The 24,925-nt window shown below is 41.9% G+C and overlaps 1 pseudogene; it reads left to right on the top strand.

The window, feature by feature from the left end:
- The first annotated feature begins 717 nt into the window (after positions 1-717).
- LOC126472106 (5S ribosomal RNA) lies at positions 718-835 on the top strand (annotated as a pseudogene).
- Positions 836-24,925: the final 24,090 nt, after the last annotated feature.

Below are 24,925 nucleotides of genomic sequence, written 5' to 3'. Positions count from 1 at the left end.
CATTCAGATGTGCATGTTCGTCCTGTCGCCAGACTTCTGCTGATTTGTAATAGACGCGGTTTCTTCCTCCCTTCCTCTGGGGTCTTCAAAGTTAACTTGCAGAATTCCATGTGATTGTTTCTCTTATCAACGCTCACGAGATTTAAAACAGTAGTACGCCCTGTAAGGCACATTGTACCACTTGTGAGTTTGGTGAGCAATTCGGTAACGCTCTATCACTCACGAAACGAACGCATTAGTAAATATGCTACCCTTCTTTGGAATTTTTCTATCTCCTCTACTAAATCCATCAGGTGAGAGTCCTAGAAGGATGATCAATACTCAAGAATTGGTCAAACAAGTGTTATTTAAGCCACTTCTTCCGTAATTGACTTACATTTCCTTAGGATACATTTCGATTATATTCAGTCTGGCTTCTGTTTTCCATATGTACTTTATGTGGCCATTTCACTTTAGCTTGTTTTGAATGGTTACTCCCAGATATTTTACAGTTGTTCAGTTTCCAGTGATATATCGCCAGTTGTGTAATCGAGCAGTAATGGGTCCTTCCGATTATTTATACGCAATACGAAAATCCACACTTTCGAGGGTCACTTGCTAGTCCCTGCACCAAGGGTTAATCCTCTGCAGGTCATCTGGCATCTCGCTTGTTTTCTGTTTTGTAACATTGCTATATACCAGGTAGCTATAATTACACTTTCCCTATTTAACACGTTAGCCAACGGCCTTGCCGCAGTGGTAACACCGGTTCCCGTCAGAACACCAAAGTTAAGCGATGCCGGGCTGGGCTAGCATTTGGATGGGTGACTATCCGGTCAGCCGAGCGCTGTTGGCGAGCGAGGTGCACTCAGCCCTTGGGGGAAACAGAGGAGCTACTTGATCGAGAAGTAGCGGCTCCGGTCTCGTAAATTGACATACGGCCGGGAGAGTGGTGTGCTGACCACATGCCCCTCCTTATCTGCATCCAATGACGCCTGTGGGTTGAGGATGACACGGTGGCCGGTCGGTACCGTTGGGCCTTCCTGGCCTGTTCGGACGGAGTTTAGTTTTCATTTAGCACGTTAAAACATGGAAACTAATTACCATACGAGCACCAAACTTGGTAGCATTAATTTCAAGGGCATGGGGAAGAGAAAATAATGCAGATATCAATTCTGTTGAAACACTTTTAATGTGCTACTACGGTACATCACATTATTACAGAACGGTACCATTACTGCCACAGAAGGGGCTCAATATGGTGCCCATCAGTGTCCAGGAGAGTCTGAAAGCGCAGGATTGCATTCTGCACAGAAGAACGAAGCATGTCCACATGCTGCGCTTCAGATCAGCATGTGTGTGAATGGTCCTCTGGTAAATCCTGTCCTTAAGGTAGCCGCACAAGCAGAAATAACAGGGAGTAAGATCAGGTGATCGTGCCGACCAAGCATCGGCTGGTAATTCGATCGTTTCCAAATGTGTTTCGGAGAAATGGGCGAATTTCACAAGCGGTGTGCGTTGGGGCCCCATCTTGCATGAAAACCGTTGAGTTCAATGCGTTTCTCTCTGGTAGGGCGGGTATAACATGCTGGCGAGGCATGTCGCAGTAAAGCTGGCCAGGCACACTACACGTCTTTGGTCCTTGAGCGACAACGTATTCAAAAAAGAATGGGCCAGTGACGGACGTAACTGTGAAGCCACACCACAGGGTGACACGCTCACCATACAGACGAACTTCGTGAACAGTGACTGGAGGTGAAGATCCCCACACTCGGCAGTTCTGTGTGTTCACCTCACCAGTCAGAGGAAAATGAACTTCGTCTGTCCATAGGATGGTCCAGGGCCAGCCCTCGTCAACTTCAATCCTTGCGAGAAAGTGGAGAGCGAAGTCCACACGTCGTTGTGCGTCCTGTGGTGCAAGCTGCTGTACGATATGGATCTTGTACGGATACCACTTGAGAATGGATCGAATCACCTTTAGTACAGTGGACCACGGGATGTTCAACTGTCGTGACACAGCGCGCGCACTGAAGATCGGCAATTCCGCGCAGCGTTGTCTGCCATAGCAACAGCGATTTCATCAACCGCCTGTGGTGCAACCGGTCGTCGGCCTCTTCCCAGAGCGACTTCCAGTTCTCCAATTGATTCTAACTTCATCATGTCCCGCACAGCAGGTGGAGAATGTGGACCCTTCCGTAATCCTTTCCGCCGGCAATATTTTCGTAGTGCAGCTGCAGTATTACTGTTGTTTTGATAACAGAGCTTCACCAATAATGCCCTGCTCCTTTTGTCCAAGCTCATGTTGATACGTGAACAAGTGCGCTGCGACTGGTCAGCTGTGTGAGTCTGTGAATCACAATGACTGATCACGGTACGTTGTGGCCATAGTTGGAACTGGACAAAGGCGCTGTGATGCATGGAAATCATGCACCCCATCCTCTGGACATAAGTGATACCACGTTTGTTACTCGTACGGCAATCAGTTTTCTAGTTGTGTTAAATAGAGAAAGTTTAATTATAACTACCCACTACTAAAGCACCACGCGCCAACAGCTTCATAGAGCCTCCGACGTTATCCACCAAGTAATTTATATTGTCGTGAAAAATAATGGCCGTATGGTAGTCTTTTGGGGCACTCCCGAACATGCTTTTATGTCTAATGTTTTCTCCCCGCCAAGGACCTCCTAAATTCTGTGTGATATTAGATCCTAGCTAATCTCACACATGTTGTATTGGGGACTGATTTGAGGATCTTATCGGCCACATGAATATCTCGACATCCTGCAGACAGTTCATAGAGACACGTGCCTTGTGTGGACGACCATTGAACCCTTGAAAGATAGTACCACGATACCGTCGCACTAAAAGTAACACATAAGGACGCAGGATGTCCATGACTTACCGTTGTACCATCAGAGTTCCCACAATCTCTACCAGCCGTGATCTGAACTCATACCAGATGGCTCCCTAAACCACGATGCCCTGAGCACTTCTCAAAAACACTGGAAGAATGTGACCTCTGACCCGGTCGCCGCTATATTCGCTGACGATGGTTGTCGGGGATGGTGCAGAACCGCGATTCATCACAACGTAATAATGTTTATAGCAAAACCACATACTAGCAGTGAGATAATTTAATAAAAGATGTACTTAGATTGGATCTGTTGGTTGAAATCTCGAAAGATGATAATATTGCTCAAAACAGATTGGTTTGATATAAATCCCTTTTATTTTTTCAGGAAACGCAATGTATGTGCATGGTAGCCACTTACAAATAATTCGCTGAATAACTGTTCAGCATCTATCAGTCGTGCAAAATTAGAAATCTCTTTGTGCAGACATAACATTTACACACAGCCGAATGTGCTAAGTAACAATGCACAGCAGTGTAGTAAATCTCAAAAACTTGAACTATCTCTCAACGTTCGTTAGCATAAGCTTTATCATTCCCAGTGAATCTACATTTTATAGCCATCAGTGCTATTTCAATTGAATCTGTTCAAGTCCATCACAATATAAGTCCGTTTATCCACAAATCTTTAGTGGTTAACAAGTGCAATGGCATGAAACAGAAATTAAAGTCGCTCCTGCGAAATCTCGTCGTTTACATGTCAAGACTGAAATTAGAGTCCCGAGATTCACACGATATCACACGCTTCCAAGATTATTTTAAGTCCCTCTATACTAAAACAACATTTGCAGCATATAAACCTCCTATAAGTTTACCGAATCCATAAGAAACCTTGACCAAAAGACCTCACCAAAACTTCAGACGCAAGACTGCAGACGAAAGACCACGAATTCTGCCCTGCTCGCTTATTTAAAGGTTCGGTCACTTGAGCATTCCTCGATTTACTGCACATAAGTTCGTCCTGACCACCACACGTAATCTTCACAATAATCTCATAAAAATACTTACGATACATAGAAATGTTTGCATTCATTTTGCAGCCTCTTAATAATCTCACTTATACATTATTCCAACAATTTTAAACAATTCTGAAACGTACAAATCGCCACATCCAACACTCGTGTCAAAACACTGACTTGATCTATTTTATAAATAACAACTACAAATAAATACACATCGAACGTTACTGGAATATTGAAGAAGGAAAGTCAAGCTGATAACATCATTTGTGTCTCTGTGGAGAATCCCATAATTATGGCACTATTTACGTAAGTGAACTAAATTGTTTATAACTTTTTTTATATTTATTTAATTAGAAAAATAATGTGTTCTTTCATTTTGTGTATCACAAGTGTGACTTTCGTGATGGATTTAGTTGTTACAATTTATTATAAACAATAATGGTAGTAATGTTAATAGCTTTTTAACTATTGAAGCTTCAGACTAGGATTTATGTTCAATGAGTGCGTCCTGTTCCAGCGGTTCCTAAGCTGTCATTGGTTTTTCTGTAGCTTGTTTGTAACGAATTTTACGTATTTTCATTAAAATTATATTAGTGACGATATTCCAACTCACAGGCCGATCCATCTTAGCTCGCCCTGCAGCTATGCCACCGGAACGCACCCCTCTTTCTTCCTGGGAAAACCCCGATGACCGTTGGGCCTCGTGGCTTGTTAGCCACCTTTACTTTCGCTGAACTCCCCTGTCACAGATTCATGGAGGCCCACAGCCGATCTGTGAGATTTGTCTGTCCTGTGGCAGTCGAACCAACTGCCTGTAGCGTTTCACACTTTAGACAAATACTTTCCGAACAAACTCTCTAAAACGTAATTTCATATTAGATGATAAAAAACATCCCTTTTTCAGAAAGAAATTTTATTTCCGTTATAAGTCTACTTTTTATATCGATGTTACTTCTTCCATCATCATTTATTTTATCGCCTAAATAACAGAACTCGACTGCTACTGTTAGTGACTCATTTCCGAATTTAATACTGTCAACTTCATCTGATGTAATTCGAATGCAGTCCATTACAGTTACTGTACATTTGTTGTTGTTTATCTTGTTATCTCTTCGGAAGAAACTATGCTTTCCGTTCAGCTGATCTTGCTAGTTCTTTGCCGTCTCTAACAGAATTACGGTGTCGGATTCAAAACTTAAAACATTTTTTCCTCTTCCGTGTAGTTTCGTTTTTTTTCGAATTTCTTCTTAGTTTTTTTCATTGCTCGCTGAATGTACAAATTCAGCAACGTGGAGAATAGGCTGCAACACTGTCTGACTCCCTTTCTCATAGCTGCATTTTTGTTACATCCTTCGACTATTTCAGCTACAGCCTGGTTCCTGCACAAGCTGTTGATAACTTTTCACTCGCTTTGTTTTATCCGCACGCTTTCCAAATCCGTTCTAGACATAAGTTTTTCTCTCTGCAGGAAACTCATTATATTCTAGGTTAGAATATGCGCAAAGATGCATTTAAACTACCGTCTTATGGCGGTTGCTGCAGCCGTGTAGCAGTTATTGTTTATAATATAGCGGCTGTGGGAGGCAGCGCGTAAGTAGAAGGCAGCAGGCTGGCGCGGCAGCTGGGCACGTTTCCGCGGCGCGCTCTGTGTTTGGGCTGCGGTTTGCGGGCAGGCGACGGCCGCGCGCCGTGCGCCGTGCGCCCTGAGTTACTGTGAAACCGCAGCCTCCACCGCCCACCACACGCCCGCTGCTCTTCTTTTAATAAATGCTCCTGTTAACACACAAAATCCTTTCTGCTGGAATAAAAACAGAAATTCCGTGGTCGCGTTTCGCAGAAGTGATACCTTCTGCGAGCTATCGCACTCGCTCGGAACGGAAAGCGTCACAAAGCGATTTTTAACAAAAATCTCTATTCTCGGGCCATAAGCTGAATTTTTGTTCCACTCAGACGCTCTGGTTGCTCCGCCGAGACCGCTTCTAAACAGCTGACGCTTGACTGCTCTGGCCAGAAATAAAAATGTGAAAATGAACGTATCGAAGATTTTAAAATGTTGTAGAACATTTAGCCGCTATGAACAAAATTATACAAAAATATAATCCCCCTCTTTAAGACCCGCTACACCGAAAATTAATGCAGTTAATATTAATTCTGACAAATCACTTCTTACACTATCACTTTTTCTTGCTTGTGTTCTTTTTCGATGCATAGTTGTGAAACATAACGTATCCATACAATTTATAAAAATGTATGTATGTATGTGTGTGTGCATGTTTCACATCTCCTCTTAAACCACTGGACCAATTTCAACCAAACTTTGTACACACATCCCTTACTATCAGGCCGCAGTCGTAGTGGCCGTAAGAATCACTTAACTATTCTAGTTCAGGAGATATGACGGCATAAAAAATGAGATTCGAAAAAATGCCAAATCATTCACGACGTTTAAATGAATTACTTCTGTGCTACCGACTGTATGCACAATACATTTCGCATACAGATCCCATCAATGCCGCTAACTACAATTGCAGAAGTATATCACATAGTATAACACATAGTTTACGAGATATGCCGTCATAAACACTGACATTCCTAAAAACTGCCGCATAATGCATGAGGTTCCAAGGCATTTATTCCTTACAACTAAGACACTCCTAAGGTCGAGTCAGCTTAAGGAAATACCTGTCACCTGGCTGCGCTTTTGACAGTTTTCAACTATTAAGCACTAACGGCTCTAGCCGAAAAGAATCTACATCTACATGGATACTCTGTAAATCAATTTAAGTGCCTGGCAGAAGCTTCATTGAACCACCTTCACAATAATTCTCCATTATTTCAATCTGGAGATACTGACAGGTTTCAGGTAGATTATATAATAGTAAGACAGAGATTTAGAAACCAGGTTTTAAATTGTAAGACATTTCCAGGAGCAGATGTGAACTCTGACCACAATCTATTGGTTGTGAACTGTAGATTAAAACTGAAGAAACTGCAAAAAGGTGGGAATTTAAGGGGATGGGACTTGGATAAACTGACTAAACCAGAGGTTGTACAGAGATTCAGGGAGAGCATAAGGGAACAATTGACGAGAATGGGGGAAAGAAATACAGTAGAAGAAGAATGGGTAGCTTTGAGGGATGAAATAGTGAAGGCAGCAGAGGATCAAGTAGGTAAAAAGACAAGGGCTAGTAGAAATCCTTGGGTGACAGAAGAAATATTGAATTTAATTAACGAAAGGAGAAAATATAAAAATTCAGTAAATGAAGCAGGCAAAAAGGAATATAAACGTCTCAGAAATGAGATCGACTGGAAGTGTGAAATGGCTAAGCAGGCATGGCTAGAGGACAAATGTAAGGATGTAGAGGCATATCTCACTAGGGGTAAGATAGATACTGCCCACAGGAAAATTAAAGAGACCTTTGGAGAAAAGAGAACCAATTGTATGAATATCAAGAGCTCAGATGGAAACCCAGTTCTGAGCACAGAATGGAAAGAAGAAAGGTGGAAGGGGTATATAGAGGGCCTATACAAGGGCGATGTACTTGAGGGCAATGTTATAGAAATGGAAGAGGATGTAGATGAAGATGAAATGGGAGATATGATACTGCGTGAAGAGTTTGACAGAGCACTGAAAGACCCGAGTCGAAACAAGGCCCCGGGAGTAGACAACATTCCATTAGAACTAATGACAGCCTTGGGAGAGCCAGTCCTGACAAAACTCTACCATCTAGTGAGCAAAATGTATGAGACAGACGACATACCCTCAGACTTCAAGAAGAATATAACAATTCCAATCCCAAAGAAAGCAGGCGTTGACAGATGTGAAAATTACCGAACTATCAGTTTAGTAAGTCACGGCTGCAAAATACTAACGCAAATTCTTTACAGACGAATGGAAAAACTGGTAGTAGCCGACTTCTGGGAAAATCAGTTGGGAACACGTGAGGCAATATTGACTCTACGACTTATTTTAGAAGCTAGATTAAGAAAAGGCAAACCTACGTTTCTAGTATTTGTAGACTTAGAGAAAGCTTTTGACAATGTTGACTGGAATACTCTCTTTCAAATTCTAATGGTGGCAGGGGTAAAATACAGGGAGCGAAAGGCTATTTACAATTTGTACAGAAAACAGATGGCAATTATAAGAGTCGAGGGACATGAAAGGGAAGCAGTGGTTGGGAAGGGAGTGAGACAGGGTTGTAGCCTCTCCCCGATGTTGTTCAGTCTGTATATTGAGCATGAAGTAAAGGAAACAAAAGAAAAATTTAGAGTAGGTATTAAAATCAATGGAGAAGAAATAAAAACTTTAAGGTTTGCCGATGACATTGTAATTCTGTCAGAGACAGCAAAGGACTTGGAAGAGCAGTTGAACGGAATGGACAGTGTCTTGAAAGGAGGATATAAGATGTACATCAACAAAAGCAAAACGAGGATAATGAAATGTAGTCGAATGAAGTCGGGTGATGCTGAACGAATTAGATTGGGAAATGGGGCACTTAAAGCAGTAAAGGAGTTTTGCTGTTTGGGGAGCAAAATAACTGATGATGGTCGAAGTAGAGAGGATATAAAATGTAGACTGGCAATGGCAAGGAAAGCGTTTCTGAAGAAGGGAAATTTGTTAAGATCGAGTATAGATTTAAGTGTCAGGAAGTCGTTTCTGAAAGAGTTTGTATGGAGTGTAGCCATGTATCGAAGTGAAACATGGACGATAAATAGTTTGGACAAGAAGAGAATAGAAGCTTTCGAAATGTGGTGCTACAGAAGAATGGTGAAGGTTAGATGGGTAGATCACATAACTTATGAGGAGGTATTGAATAGGATTGGGGAGAAGAGGAGTTTGTGGCACAACTTGACTAGAAGAAGGGATCGGTTGGTAGGACATGTTCTGAGGCATCAAGGGATCACCAATTTAGTATTGGAGGACAGCGTGGAGGGTACAAATCGTAGAGGGAGAAAAAAATGGTTCAAATGGCTCTGAGCACAATGGGACTTAACTTCTGAGGTCATCAGTCCCCTAGAACTTAGAACTACTTAAACCTAACTAACCTAAGGACATCACACACATCCATGCCCTAGGCAGGATTTGAACCTGCGACCGTAGAGGTCACGCGGTTCCAGACTGTAGTGCCTAGAACCGCTCGGCCACCCCGGCCGGCCGTAGAGGGAGACCAAAAGATGAATACACTAAGCAGATTCAGAAGGATGTAGGCAGCAGTACGTACTGGGAGATGAAGAAGCTTACACAGGTTAGAGTAGCATGGAGAGCTGCATCAAACCAGTCTCAGGACTGAAGACCACAACAACAACCACAACGATATTCCTATCTTAAAGAGCGCGCGGAAGAAACGAACGCCTACATCTTTCCGTGCGACCTCTGATTTCCCTTACTTTATTATGATGATCGTTCCTCTCTATGTAGGTCGGCATCAACAAAATATTTTCGCATTCGGAGGAGGAAGTTGGTGATTGAAATTTCTTTAGAAGATTTCGCCGCAACGAAAAACGCCTTTGTTTTAATGATGTCCACCCCAAACTCTGTATCATTTTAGTGATACTCTCCCTCCTATTTCGCGACAATAGAAATCGTGCTGCCCTCCTTTGAACTTTCTCGATGTACTCCGTCAGTCCTATCTGGTAAGGATCCTAAACCACACAATAGTATTCTAAAAGAGGATGAACAAGTGTAGTGTAGGCAAACTCTTTAGTAGCTCTGTTACATTTTCTAAATCTCCTGCTAATAAAACTCATTCTTTGTTTAATCCTCCCCACTACATTTTCTATGTGTTCCTTCCAATTGAAGTTGTTCGTGATTGTAATTCCAAGGTATTTAGTTGAATTACGGCCTTTAGATTCAAGTGATTTATCGTCTAACTTAAATTTGACAGATTCCTTTTAGCACTCATATAGATAACCTCACACTTTTCGTAATTTAGGATCAATAGCCAATTTTCGCACATACTCGTATCTTTTCTAAATCGTTTTGCAATTTGTTTTGATCTTCTGATGGCTTTAATAGTTGATAAACGACAGCGCCATCTGCAAACAACATAAGACGGCTGCTCAACTTGTCTCTAAAATCGATTATATAGCTAAGGAAAAGCAAAGGGCAAATAACACTACCTTGGGAAACGCCTGAAATCACTTCTGTTTTACTTGACGACTTTCCGTCACTTACTACGAACCGTGACCTCTCTGACAGGAAATCACGAATCCAATCACATAACTGAGACGATATTCCATAAGCACGCAGTTTCACTTCAAGCCTCTTGTGTGGTACAGTGTCAAAAGCCTTCTGGACATCTGGAAATACGGAATAAATTTGAAATCCCTTCTTAATAGCACTCAACACTTCGTTTGAGTAAAGAGCTAGTTGTGTTTCACAAGAACGATGTTTTCTAAATCCGTGTTGACTCTGTGTCAACAGACAGTTTTTTTTCGAGGTAGTTCATAATGTTCGAACACAAAATATGTTCCAAAATCCTGCTGAATGTCGACGTTAATGATGCGGGCCTTTAATTTAGTGGATTACTCCTACTAACTTTCTCGAATATTGGTGTGACCTGTGCAACTTTCCAGTCATTAGTTACCGATCTTTCGTCGAGCGAACGGGCGTGTATGATCGTTAAATATGGCACTATTGTATACGCATATTCTGAAAGCCTGTAGAGCTATGAAGAAGCGTTGTCATAGAGACGTTTACAAAATCGCGTTGTGTACTTGTGAAGCAGCGGAGCCCAGCATTCAGAAACTGTCAGGGATACTGTACTTATACATTTGCACATTACTAATATTTCTTCGTACTACTGTTTCATAATTTCAAATGTGTTGTCACGAAAACATGAAAATGAAATTTTTTCGACTCGAAGAACAAACTCAGTTTTTGTTTTTTTTCTAATAGAAAATTAGTAAAATGATTACCCGGGCGGTGCTGGATTTGTCAGCTAGTCCTTGATAAACAATCTTAGTAATAAGTCGACGGCCTAGATAGCCGAATGCCGGTTCATAACGAATTATTAAACAAATTTTATTAAGGAACATCAGTAATGTGTATTCAAGTTTTTAATGTGGCAGCCACTTTCCTTCATTCTTCGTATTGTTGCTACGAGGATGACTTTGAACTGTTTCATTTTCCAGTCGTAATGTTGAAGAGAACCCATCTTTCATTGTACCGAGAGAGACGTTCCAGTGGCGAACCCAATGGACGTACATGCCATACGGTACATTCAGGGTTACAAATATTGTACTATCCGGGAGGAAGTGTATTCATATTGTTTCCTAGACAACGCTGTACTTGTTCTCCAAACCAAACAGTAGATGTATACTCCACAAGGCACCGTATAGTATGAGGATCAGGATACTTCGAGTAACGAAATAAGAATTTCTCTTTAGAGTCTCACTCTGTCATTTCACTTTCTATCCTGCTCTCTTCATTATTTGCATTCTATCGCGTTCCTCTTTCTTTCTGTCTTCCATCTCTTTCTTCACGACCATTACTGTCAGTGCCAAATTATTCCAAATTTCGCAAAAGAATGTAATTATTTTTTCCGCTACAGCTGTTATTGCTTCCACTATTTACGTCACACCAATTTCCAAGTATTGGCTTCCATATTAGAAACAAGGAAGGATGGTCCCATCGACAAGAAGTTTTTGGTATCGTCAGGAGTGCTCCAGGAAACTGTGATAGGGCGGCTTTTATTTTCTATGCATGTGAATGATCTGGCGGACAGGGTGGGCAGCGGAGTGGGCAGCATACAGGATATTAGTGCCACCCATTCTTTAGTACTGCTAGAGTGTTTGGGATCCGCACCGGATGGGAATGAAGAAACATATCGTATCAGTTCAGAGTCGGGCTGCTAGATTCGTTACCGGTAGGTTCGAACAACATAGTGATATTGCGGAGATGCTTTGAAAACTGAAATGGGAATCCCAGAAGCAAAGGTGACGTTATTTTCGGGGAACACTATTGAGAAAATTTAGAGAACGGGCATTTGAATCTGACTGCAGAACGATTCTGCTGGCGCCAGCGTACATTTTACGTAAGGACCCGAAGATAAGAGGATTTAGGGCTGGTACAGAGACAGTCGATTTTCCCCTCGCTCAATTTATGAGTAGAACTGGAAAGGAAATGGGTAGTAGTGGTCTAGGGTAAATTACCCTCCGCCACGCACCGTACAGTGGCTTGCGGAGTATGTATGCAGATGCAGATGTAGCTTGCAGATAGAGTATAACCTTGTATTAGGGAAGGATGGAGAAGGAAGTCGACCACACCCTCTTTAAAGAAACCGTCCCATAATTAACCTTCAGCGATTTATTTAATCCGAGGAAAACCTGAAGCTGAATGGTCGAATGCCCGTATCAGATATAATGCTTATTATAAGATGTTTTTCTTAAGGAATGAAATGTAAAACATGAAGAAAGTCTGATAAAATGTAAGTAAAGACCTAATGGACCGAATACTTTGTAATCTTACCCTTCCACACATCACTATTAAAATTGTCATTCTTTGCACAAATTTTGAAAGCCTCGAGAGGCGTACGATATACAAAAGAATAACTTTTTACTTATATTCATTATCTCGTTGTTGCTCTCGATGGCTCAAAGTCTTGTATAGGGGTACATTCTTGCAGCTGAAATTTCGACTTTGTAGGTTCTTGATGACTAAATAACTGATGAAGATTTGCCTGTATTATTCTTGAATTTTATTCTTTGTCACAGCTTTCAACATCACACCGTTTTCACATTTTCCACATTAAAAAAAAATAAACAAAAATTACATTATTGGTGACAAACTTAGAAAACGTCTACTTCCATCAGAGGCTAGCTCTCCCCTACCTACATTCGGCGGTACTCACATTATTCCAAAGAGTTTACAAAGCAAAAGAGTTTACAAACTTTCTTTACCAAAGAAGAATCTTCACCAAATTATATCATTATTTTGTAAATAATTAGCGTTAGATTGTGCAATTGATAATATGAATTTTAAGTATACCAGAAATTTCGTAATTTCAGATATTTTTAAGAGAAGAGTAATTTTAACGGTTAGTACATATCGACTGTAACTGATTAATTTCTTTTTTGTATACTGTAGCCTGAAATGTAATACATCGTATACAAAATCATATCACTTCTTTTAATCAAACTGCTGAGATAATTTTAGCCTATACAAGAGTCGGTAGTATGAAGGGTATCTGTTATCTCTATATATAAAAAAAAAGGTAATGTTAGAGGAGGGTGACTCATTATACTTTCCAGAATAAGTAAATTAAGAAAGTTGTTGTCGGCAATTATGAGCTGAAATTTCAGTGGTTTTATCGTCATGGACATTTCGCGAGCTATGTTTTTAGACTACTTAGAACGTACGCTGTCTGGAATTTTAACAGCAAATCTCTCCGTGAGATAGTAGCGTCTGCGTCTGGAGTTAGATCAAGCTTTCCTAGACGCTCTCGCGTTTGACAATCCACTGTCGTAAACGAGTTTGAGAAAGTACAGATTTTTGTGCCCCGGCGTCTCGGAAAGAGCATTTCGGAAACGAATCGGGAAAGCCTGTCTGTGGAACGTGCTTGAAGGACGGTGAAATCACGAGTGAGCAAAAAGGTTCTCAACGTCCACGCCTTATCACAGAAAGTGTAGATCAGAGGCTTTCCTCAGTAATGCAGGATAGGCATCGATCTGTGAAAGATCTGACGACACAGTACAATGCTGGTGCAGGCACAAGTGTTCCGGGTCAGAACGTTCACCGCACATTGCTGAAGATAGGGCTCCGCTGCGGACAACTCTTGTGTGTTCCCACGGTGACACAACACCGCCATTCACGATTGCAACTGGCACGGGATCATCGAGACTGGACCACGGATCAATGGAAACGTGTCTCCTGGTCGGTTTAATCACGTACCTCGTTACATTAGTTCCAGGAGAAAGGTGCTCGAAATATGCACAGCGGTACCGACGCAGGTCGTTGGGGAACTATTGTGATATGGGGGACATTCACTCCGTCTTCCACTTGACATGTGGTAGCACTCAAAGGCACCGTGACAGTAGTAGATTACGAGAACACTGTTACGGACACCATGCATGAAGTAATGAGTGCTGTCGACCAGGGATCTCAGATCCGTTCTATATTCCTAGATTTCCAGAAGGCTTTTGATACCGTTCCTCACAAGCTAGTATTAATCAAATGGCGTGCATGTGGAGTATCGTCTCAGTTGTGAGACTGGATTAGTGATTTCCCCTCAGAGAGGTCACAGTTCGTAGCGATAGACGGTAAATTATCGAGTAGAACAGAAGTGATATCTGGCGTTCCGCATGGTAGTGTCATAGGCCCTCTCCTGTTCCTGATATATATAAATGATGTAGCTGATAATCTGAGCAGCCCCCTTAGATTGTTTGCAGATGACCCTGTAATTTACCGTCTAGTGAAATCATCAGACGGTCCACACCAATTACAAAATGATCTAGAGAGAATTTCTGTATGGTGCGAAAGGTGGCAATTAGCACTAAGAAATCCGATAAATTTTGGGTACAGGATAAACGCGCACAAATCTATGGCCTGTCAATTCGACTAAATACCTAGGAATTACAATTACAAGCAACTTAAGTTGGAAAGACCACATAAATAATATTGTGGGGAAGAAAGGACAAAGACTGCGCTTTGTTGACAGAACACTTAGAAGATGCGTCAAACCCACTAAAGAGACAGCCTACATTACACTTGTCCGTCCTCTGCTGGAATATTACTGCGCGGCATGGGATCCTTACCAGGTAGGATTGACAGAGGACATCGAAAAAGTTCAAAGAAGGGCAGCTCGTTCCGTGTTATCGCGCAATAGGGGTGAGAGTGTCACTGACACGATACGCGAGTTGTGGTGGCAGTCACTGAAACAAAGGCGGTTTTTTTTTGCGGCAAGATCTATTTACGAAATTTCAATAACCAACTTTCTCTTCCGAATGCGTAAATATTTTGCTGACACCAACCTACGTAGGGAGAAATGATCATCATAATAAAGTAAGAGAAAACAGAACTCGAATGGAAAGATTTTGGTGTTCCTTTTTCCCACGCGCCATTCGAGAGTGGAATGATAGAGAAGTAGTATGAAAGTGGTTCGGTGAACCCTCTGCCAGGCACTTATGTGTGAATTGCAGAGTAACCATGTAGATGTTGATGTAGATGCATCTCATTATGCTTGATGTCTTCTCCGACTGCGATAGCATTTCCAGCAGGATAACTGTCCGTGTCGCAAGGACAGAATAGTGCTACAGTGAATTGAAGAACATCGCAGTGAACTTATGTTGCTACATGCGGTATGAAATTCATCTGATCTGTACCATATGCAATTCATATTGGAAGCTATTGTGCGCCAGCGGCCGGTATTTACAGGACTAGCATGAACTTTGCGTAGAAATCTCCTGCCACATACCACCGGAAACCTACTAAGGATATGTCGAATCCATGCCATGCATAAAAGCAGATGAGGATTCGTTTAAATAACGCCCGACTTTACTAGGTACAGTGAGACTGGACGTCCTCTGACCTTTGAACTAACTTGGACAGTCAGTTATGAGGGAACCTACAATTAAACTTTAACTGCGACACAAAGTACATCTTAGAGTTTTGCACAGATACTTGGTGGTTAAAATTAAAGAGCAGCTACTCGCAGAGATACAGTATGGGCTGTAATTATCGAATGGCTGCGAAACTTGTTAGACGCTAACACGCGTTAATGTGGGACCGATTTACGCTGGAAAAAAGTCAGTTCCAATTTTGCCCACGAGGTGCAAATCTGGCGCTGTAAATGCAAGAAAAATGTATAGAAATGTTTCCATATGTAATGTATTAGTAACGGGAGTTGAGCAGAAAGCTCAAACAAGAGCAAAAGGCATAATGTTGATTTTATTATCAAACACCACCTACACAATCTGTTCAGTATGAGCACCGGAGACGTCAACGAGATTCTGTATCCGCAAAACGACGTAAACAACAGTTGCTCGGAGCAGTTCCGATGGAATCTGAGCAACGTGTTTCTTTACACTGGCCTTCAGACCATGTAGAGACCGAATGTATTCCTGGTAAACACGTTCTTTTCGATATCCCCACAGCCTAAAGTCACATGGATTCAGATCATGTGATCTAACAGGCCGTGTATCTGGAAACCTCTGGAGATAACACGTTCTTGGAAGTTTACTTTAAGCAGATCTCTCACTGGGCGAGCGACATGGGTTGTTGCGCCATCTTCTATGAAACCAGTGGTTTCCACACACTTGCGCTCTTCCAAAGCACGAATCACATGCTGTACGAGGAGGTCTCGATAACGCGGTGACGTCACGGTACACCTGATAAGCCCTCCGGGTGCATTCTCTTCAAAGAAGAACGGACCAAGAATAAAGTTGCTTCGCGATAGTCACATACGGCGAGTACAATGGCTCTTCGTGCGCAACCGGCGGCTTAACAGTAAACCCAAATTCGGTAATTTTGTGTATTCGCTGCACCGGTAGTGTGAAATGTACCTAGTAAATCTGTAGAATATTGCCCGGCCTCATGTCATCAAATTCGATCCCTGCCAGAAACCGATGACCCGGCCGGTGTGGACGAGTGGTTCTAGGCGCTTCAGTCTGGAACCGCGCGACCGCTAGGGTCGCAGGTTCGAATCCTGCCTCGGGCATGGATGTGTGTGATGTCCTTAGGTTGGTTAGGTTTAAGTAGTTCTAAGTTCTAGGGGACTGGTGACCTTAGATGTTAAGTCCCATAGTGCTCAGAGCCATTTAAACCATTTAGAAACCGAAGAGCAAGCTCAAAATGTTGCTGCCGCTCCTCAGATCTTTCAGTCGGCGATACTCTCTCAATGCTGCAATATAATAGCTGCCGATGACATAAAATAATTTCACTAACAGCGCATGGTCTTCCTTCTCGATAGCCATGCTTTCACTCTTTTTACAGACTGTCCAGTGAGACAGCGTTGATGTTATACCGTCTTAAAAACAGCGAAAATCGGTTTCGCCTGAAGGTAAGATTTGGCTGCCATACGGTAATTGCAGCCTACGCTCGACCTCCGTGAGTGGCTGGACTTTAATTATAACCATCTGCACCATTCACTGAAATAAATGCAGGAAGCGACAAGTCATTGGAAAAATCATACGAGATGGTGCATTAAGACACAGGACTCATATTCGGGATAACAGCGGTTCGAATTCCCGTCGCGCAAGTTATATTTAGGCTTTCTTTGCGTTTCTAAACTCGCTTAAGGTAGATGATGGGATGGTTGCTTTGAAAAAGCGCGGCTAACTTCCTTCGCCCTTCCTCCTCAATCGGAACTTTTTCTAAGTCTTTAATGACTCCGTCGTCAATGGGACACAAAACCTAATCTTACTTCCTCTTTTCCTTCGTTTAGTTTCTACAGATTTAGTTCTAAGACTGTTACCGAATAAAGATGGGCGCTTCCCCAATTTATGCACGTTATATTACATTTAGTTATTTTGAACGCCAACTGCCAGTGTCTGTAAGAAGCGTCAATCGCCTTCAGTTATTACATTTCGCTACAAGTTTCTGGTATTGCGACTTCCGTATATGCAACAACTTCTTCGAGAACATCTTCACGGAGCGAAAAATTTAGAAGTTGTTAAGGGAAATTTTCTGAGTATATTGGTACAAGTGAGTCATGGTTTCCGGTGGCTCATTTCAAAGTAATTATGTAATTATGGTTTATTCTGTTTACTACCCAATTACCTTTGTTCCTGTGAAAATAACTTCATTTCCGTGAAAAAGATTGTAAAATGCAATCACAATAACGTACAACACAAAACACAGAGTTATGCAGCACCCTGTGGTGCATACATGCTGAGGTGCGTTTTGCTTTAGATGAACCCATACAAAAGCTGCCAATTCTCCGTCAGTAAAGCTATCCATACTGTTGTATGTCGCTGTTAACGTAAAACTAACAGTGCGGGTAGAACAAACTCGAGACAGAACAGAGCAGAGCTGAATGCAGTCTTGAAGGCGTAAAGTGGCAAATATTATTGTCAGTTGCAAAAGCCGCGAGTGAATGGAACAAGTTTGTCTTGAAAGAAAGCACAAGCGGATACTGTAGAGCTTTGTACTGCTATGGAGGTGTTTTCAGTGCAATACAGATACAAAGACCTATATGAATAAGAAATCAAATAAAATTCAATTACGCTGTAACATGCCATTGGACACCACGGGACTCTTATACTAAAATGGTAAGAATGTCCCTCTATCATCTTCTAAATTTTGTCGATTGCGTTCGGGTTCACCTTTTATATCGTGAATGGTCTTAGAATACGCCGGAAGCAAATTCAGTATCTGACGGTTTCTCTAAGTTAACAACGGCACGTTAGGATGTTCCCCGTCCAATCTCGGTATGCTACTGCAATTTTCTTTTACTTCGTGTCTTGACCACAATGCGACATACAGAACAACACTACCTGGCCAATAAAAAAGCACCAGAAAGTGAGAAAGAAACGAAATGAAAGTTCAAGGGTCGAGAGGATACGTGATGTTTTTTTCAGCTATTACAAAATCGAGCCAAACGTGACTAGAACTCGGCAGTATGAGCCCACTTATCACTATTACGCTGCAGCCTCTCTGACTGAATGCGTATGTTGATTCGCCTGAGAAGGATTTCATAAATGCACTCACTCTTCTCCTGAGACGAGCTGGCCCACAACTGTGGTAACTTGTCGTTGATATCCTGGATACTGGCATTTGGACAAACATGACGTCCGAGATAGTCCCACATGTGTTCTATCAGTCACAGATTTGGGGATCTTTCCGGCCACAGGAGTATCTCACCATCAAATAAGCAGTTCATAGAGATAAGTACCGTGTATGGACTGGCATTATCCTGTTCAAAAATGACTCAACGATGCTGTCGCATGAGAGGTAATATGTAAGGACTCATGATGTCCGTGACGTAACATGTGTCATCAGAGTTCCCTCAGTCATTAACAACTGTGGCCTGAAGTCATAGCCCATGGCTCCCCACACCGTGACGTTAGTAGTAACCCTAGTGTGTCATTCCAAAACGTCGGAAGAATGGGACTTCGGCCGAGGTCTCCATCATACTCGCACACGATGGTCATCTGGAGTATCGACAACAGCGGTTCATCCCTAAACACAATGTGACGCTACTCATCAGCAGTCCATTTTCCCAGTCATGTCACCACTGTAAATACAACCATTTGCGTTGTGGTGTTAACGGCAGCCTACGCATGGTACGGTAACTCCCTAGTTTGGCTGCTGCTAGTATCAGAACAATGGGCTCCTTGCAACACTCTCTGTCATCCCGCACCATTGGTTGGAGATAAGCGGCAGACGGACTAGGGACTTACTATCCCTTGCGTAGGCATCAATAACACCAAAACACAAACGGCTCCATTTCGAATTGTGACATGACCGGGAAGCATGAACTACTGATGAATCGTGGATCATTGTGTTCAGCGATGAACTGCGGCTGTCAACTATCCTAAATGACAGTCGGCGATGGGTATTGTGACAGCCTAGGGAGAGGTCATGTTCTTCCAGTGTTTTGGAGAGGCACAACGATGTTACACCTCCTGTCATAGGGTGCGAAGTCATCGGATATGACTTTACGACAAGGCTGATAGTGACTGACGGAACTCTGATGACACAACGGTACATTCCGAACATCGTTCGCCTTATGTGTTACCTCTAATATGGAGGTATTGTGGAGCTACTTTTCAACAGGAAAATGCTCGTCCACACTTTCCAAGTGTTTCCACGAAGTGTCTGCGTGATACTGAGGTACCACTGTGATCGGTAAGGTTCTCACACCTTTACCTGGTAGAACATGGATGGGATCAGCTCGAACTTCAACTTAGTCCCTGGGCCAGTGTCCAGAATATCAACGGCTAGTGAGAAAAGTATTGGGACAGTTTGCCTCAAGAGGAGATAAAACGACTTAACGACACCCTCCAAAACGAATCAGTGTCTGCATACAGGCCAGAGGGGGTGCAACGCCATACTTGTCAACTGGTTCATACTGTCAACTTCTTTGTAAATTCGACTCGATTTTGTAAACATTGAAGTAACATCATATACCCTCTCAAGAAGCGAAATGCTAAGTATTCCTAACTTTCAACTTAATGATTATTTTGTCATATTCGTACAACAGTATTTTGCTATCACTGTTCTGTTTCAGCAATTACGTTCACAATACTTCGTTGCAGTTGGGGAAGCTACACATTCATCTCTGTATTTCACAAGCCTATTTTACTCTCGATCTCTATGATACGTCAAGAACGTTACATTCGATATCATTGATTACGACAGTTGTGCTTCTACAAAAAAGAAGACTTTTCGAATAAACTGTCTAGTTTAGACCATCACTGATATATAACAAGAAAATTATTGGGCCGAGAACCGAACCCCGTGCACAGCCCCTTCACGGCACCACAGACAAGTTCAAATATGGTCCGTGTTTAACGACAGTGGAGAACCACCTTCTGCTTCCTGTTTGCTAGAATAAAAACCAGCTACTGGTAAACCTTTTCTTTAATTCCACAATCCTCCACGTAACACAAAATTTTATCATTTGATTTGTTCAATCAAAGAAGATACCTACAGCTTTCAAACTATCATTTAGCAGTCCTAACGCCTCATGCACAAAAGAATAAATGGCATTTTCTGTTGTCGCTTCCTCCCTGTATATAAACTGCGAAGCTTGAAACAAATTACGTGAACTATCCTCTTACATACAGCTCTATCACAAATGTTTAGAAATACTGGTGGGAAAGAGATTGGCCCGTAATTATTTTCGGTTTTTATGAAGAGATTTCAATAACTTGATAGCTTCCCTTTCGAAACCTCTACGAACTGGTCACTTTATATGTGTCTGAGTGTGGAGGAAATGACGTAGACCATTGAATCCAGTGTAAGAGCCACGTATATAGGCGTGAAAAACTGCCTAAAAACGGCATCAGGCTCGCTGGCACGATGGAAGCCATTATTCTCCGAACCGGAGCTTCCAGCTGAGTCACGCTGCGCCTGTGCGTTCCAAGAAATCAGTGCACTTAATGGCTGGCGGCTTTGGAACCAACAGCAAAGGGTGTTGGGAGACGTTTCAGCACATACTGTGTGTTACGAACGCGCACCATCAGTTTGACGAAATAAATTCTACAAAAATGTGTAAATCATGGCTTTTGTTAATTAACATTCGTTGTTCCATACGACAAGTTTCGTTTGCATTTTCCTCAGAACTGCTATTTTAGTAAATACTGAACACTAATAGATGCGCCCATTGCGTCTAATAGAGGCTAAAAATGTTTTTGTATGAATCCAATCAATGGAAAAAGGCTATCATTTGCGAAGAGCTTCCTAGTTTTCTTTAAAATATTAAGGGCTGCAGCGGATCTGGTTAACTATTCATGCTGTCCACAACAATAATTCCCATTGGGCGAGCAGTGGTTAAGACATTTGGCAGTTTTCAAGTTCAAATTCTTGTCCGAACCCTCTGATCAATGGTTTCCTTAGGATGAAACGTAAGGTGGTTTCTTCCATAGCTCTAAGATTAGTTTTTACTCTTTTTTATTTGTGGTAGTGTATTACGGTAATATGAAAAGACTCATCACAAATTTAGCGATATACTGGAGGAAGAATTCTATAAATCGCCTCATTTTTAATATTTATAGCGGAAGATTCATATTAAATCCGTTCCACACTTGCGTTAGCAGGAATTCGTAGTGTCATTTGTATGAACAACAAACAAAAGCACAATTTGAACCTCTCGTGAAACCTTTTCCCAAGAATTAGGCAATCAAAAATATCTTGGCACAAAACATTATTAAACGTTCGTTTACCTATCCCTTTCTCAACATTTGGAAACTTCCGATTGACTAGTGGTAGTGTTACTGATGAGAATGCCAGTAAAGCAGAGATACTAAACACGATTTTTCGAAATTTTTCGGCAAAGATGACGCAGTAAATATTCAGTTATTAGAACGAAGAAGAACTGCCAATATAAGTAACTTACACAAAGATATCCCCGGTGTAGCGAAGTAGCTTAAATCACTTAACAAGGGCAAGGCCTACAGTCCAGAGTGTATACCAGTTCGGTTCCTTTCAGAGTATGCTGATATAGTAGGTCCAAACTTAGCCATCATATACGACCGCTCGCTCGTCGGAAGATCCGTACGTAAAGACTGGAAAGTTGTTCTGGTCACACCAATACTCAAAAGAGAAAATAGGGGTAATCCGCTGAATTACAGACTAACGTGGGTTTGCAGTAGCGTTATGGACAGTACACTGTGTTCGAACATTATGAATTGCACCGAAGAAAAAACTTTGCTCACAAATAGCCATCACGGATTCAGAAAATATCGTTATTGTGAACCACAAGTAGCTCTTTATTCTCACGGAGTCATGAGTGCTATCGACAGGGGTATACCAAATTCATTCCAAATTTTTGGATTTCCAGAAGGCTTTCGACACCGTTCCTCACAAGCGATTCCTTATCAAATTGGGTGACTACGGGGCACTGTCTGAGTTGCGCAACTGGATTCGTGATTTTCTGTGAGAAAGATCGAAGTTCGTAGTAACTGACAGAAAGTCATCGTGTAAAACAGAAGTTCTCTCTGTCGTTCCCCGAGGAAATGTCCTAGCCCCTTTGCTGTCCTTGATGTATTAGATTATTTAGGAGACGATCTAAGCTGCTCTCTTAGATTGTTTGCAGATGATGCTGTCATTTACTGTCTTGCAAAGTCATCAGATTTTCAAAACGAATTGCCAAATAATTTAGACAAGATATCTGTATGGTGCGGAAAGTGACAATTGACTCTAAATAATGAAAAATGTGAAATCACCCACATGAATACTAAAAGGAATCGGCTAAATTTCGGTTACACGATAAACCACACAAATCTAGAGACTGTGAATTCAACTAAATATTTAGATATTACAATTACGAATATCTCAAAACGGAAGGTCACGTACATAATATTATGGGGAAAGCCAACCAAAGATTGCGTTTTACTGGTACAACACTCAGAAAATTCAACAGGTCTACTAAAGAGACTGCGTACATTACGCATATCCGTCCTCATGTTTGCGCGCTTGCTTACTGCGCGGGGAGATATCCGCATCTGATAGGATTGACGGAGGACATCTAAAAAGTTAAAAGAATGGCAGTTCGTTTTGCATTGTCGCGAAAGAGGAGACAGAGTGCCACAGATTGATACACCAAATTGAGGTGGAAATCATTAAAACAAAGGTGTTTTTCGTTGGGGCAGGTTCTCCTCGTGAAACTTCAATCACCAGTTTTCTCCTCCGAAAGCGAAAATATTTCGTTGGCGCCCACCTACGTAGGGAAAATCATCATCACAATAAAATAAGAGAAATAAGAGAAATTAGAGCTTGCACATAAAAATTTAGGTGTCCGTTTATGCAGCACGCTGTTCGAGAATGGATCAGTAGAGAAATAGCTTGAACCCTCTGCCAAGCACTTACTTGTGAACTGCAGAGTAATCATGTTGATGTAGAATAGTCAGAGACTTTGCTCTTGGACTCAGTATAAATTCATGCTCGAGCTGTTGCACTATATTCTAAATATTCTTTGCCAGATTATCTCATGTCCCTATACAACCTATGCTCCTAGTTCGTATGATCTCTTTACTGGATCTTCATGAGACTTCAAAGGTACTTCTTACTTTGTCTTGTTATACTAATGCAAGACGCTTCCTTCTAGAAAGCTGAAGAGCTATTCGGTATGAAAGAAAGTGCGTCCATCTCGAATTTGAAGTAAGAATACGATGACAATACAGCAGCTACGCTCATTGACTAAAGAAAAACGGAATGCGAAGAACATCTTTTAATTTTTTTATTTGCAGCACGCAGCAACAGACTCAGTTATCTATCAAATAGTTGTAAGGCTATATTAAAAATAATGGTAAATTTGTGGATAGAGTAACACAAGGTGAAATTCCCGCGAATGAGAGTTTTTCTATACCCTGGTGGAGTCATCCTTTATGTGTTGTATATGGTATTATACAATATCAAGATTTAAATTAGCATTCGTGAGAAGTGTGGTGTCTATAAGGGACGGGAGGGGGGAACTGTCTTGGGATTGGCAAAATCTGATGGAAACTGGATTAATTTGTGTTGAGGCTACCACGGACCCACACTGATGATGCAGCACAATTTATACGACTATACGATTCGCTTTATTATCAAGCACGATTGTACGATTTGCTGTGAATGTGGTACTTATATCAGAATTGATGAATATATGATTTTTTTTTTAGTAGTCTATAGTCATTTGCACTGCTGTGCAGAACTTTAGGGACGAATGTAGCTTTCGTGTCATTTTCTCACTACCAACTAAAATAGCGCGATGAAACGTGGACGAACAGAAGTGACATTTTTATTAAAAGACAATATTTACTCTGAAGCACCGCGATTTATGATGGTCCCCTGGACATTAAAACGGTGGGACACGGTTCTTAATAGTGTGTGAGATAACCACAGACGCCAATGCATGTCCTTCAATCTGCTCCCATACCGGCCTTAAGGTCACTTAGGAGCTCTTGTCGTAGGGTGTTCCATTCCTCCGCCAGTGGGGTTGACAGCTAATGGACAGTCGTTGGTGTATATGGACATGCCACAAAACGTCTCCGCAATGCATCCTACAAGTGCTCGGTGGGATATAAGTCGTGGAAACTGGCAGGCCAGTCCATTCGCAGAATATCCTCTCCTTCCTAGAGCTTATCCACCTGCGGTGTTCAATGATGTTGTGCATTTTCACCCATAAAAATGAAGTCAGGATCGAATGCACCCCCGAAAACACGCAAGTGGGAGAAATACAGTGTCACAGTAACGTTGACCGGTGAGTGCACCGCTTTCAAAGATTCGGAGATCAATACGACCATACAACAAGATGCCTCTCAACACCATAACACCTGGATGCATTACGTGTCCCCCCACCTCTCGGCATGTGAGGGTACGTCCAGAATCGCTACTCAGACTGAATCTGCACTCAGCTGGCAGAGTAGGGGACCCAATCCTCGTTGGTCCGGTCCCTATGATCTTGGCACCAATTCAAACAGTGTCGCA

The sequence above is a fragment of the Schistocerca serialis genome, chromosome 3, assembly GCF_023864345.2.
Source record: "Schistocerca serialis cubense isolate TAMUIC-IGC-003099 chromosome 3, iqSchSeri2.2, whole genome shotgun sequence".
Classification (NCBI taxonomy): domain Eukaryota; kingdom Metazoa; phylum Arthropoda; class Insecta; order Orthoptera; family Acrididae; genus Schistocerca; species Schistocerca serialis.
The sequence above is the reverse complement of the archived record's forward strand: the minus strand, read 5'-3'. Positions and strand labels throughout refer to the sequence as shown.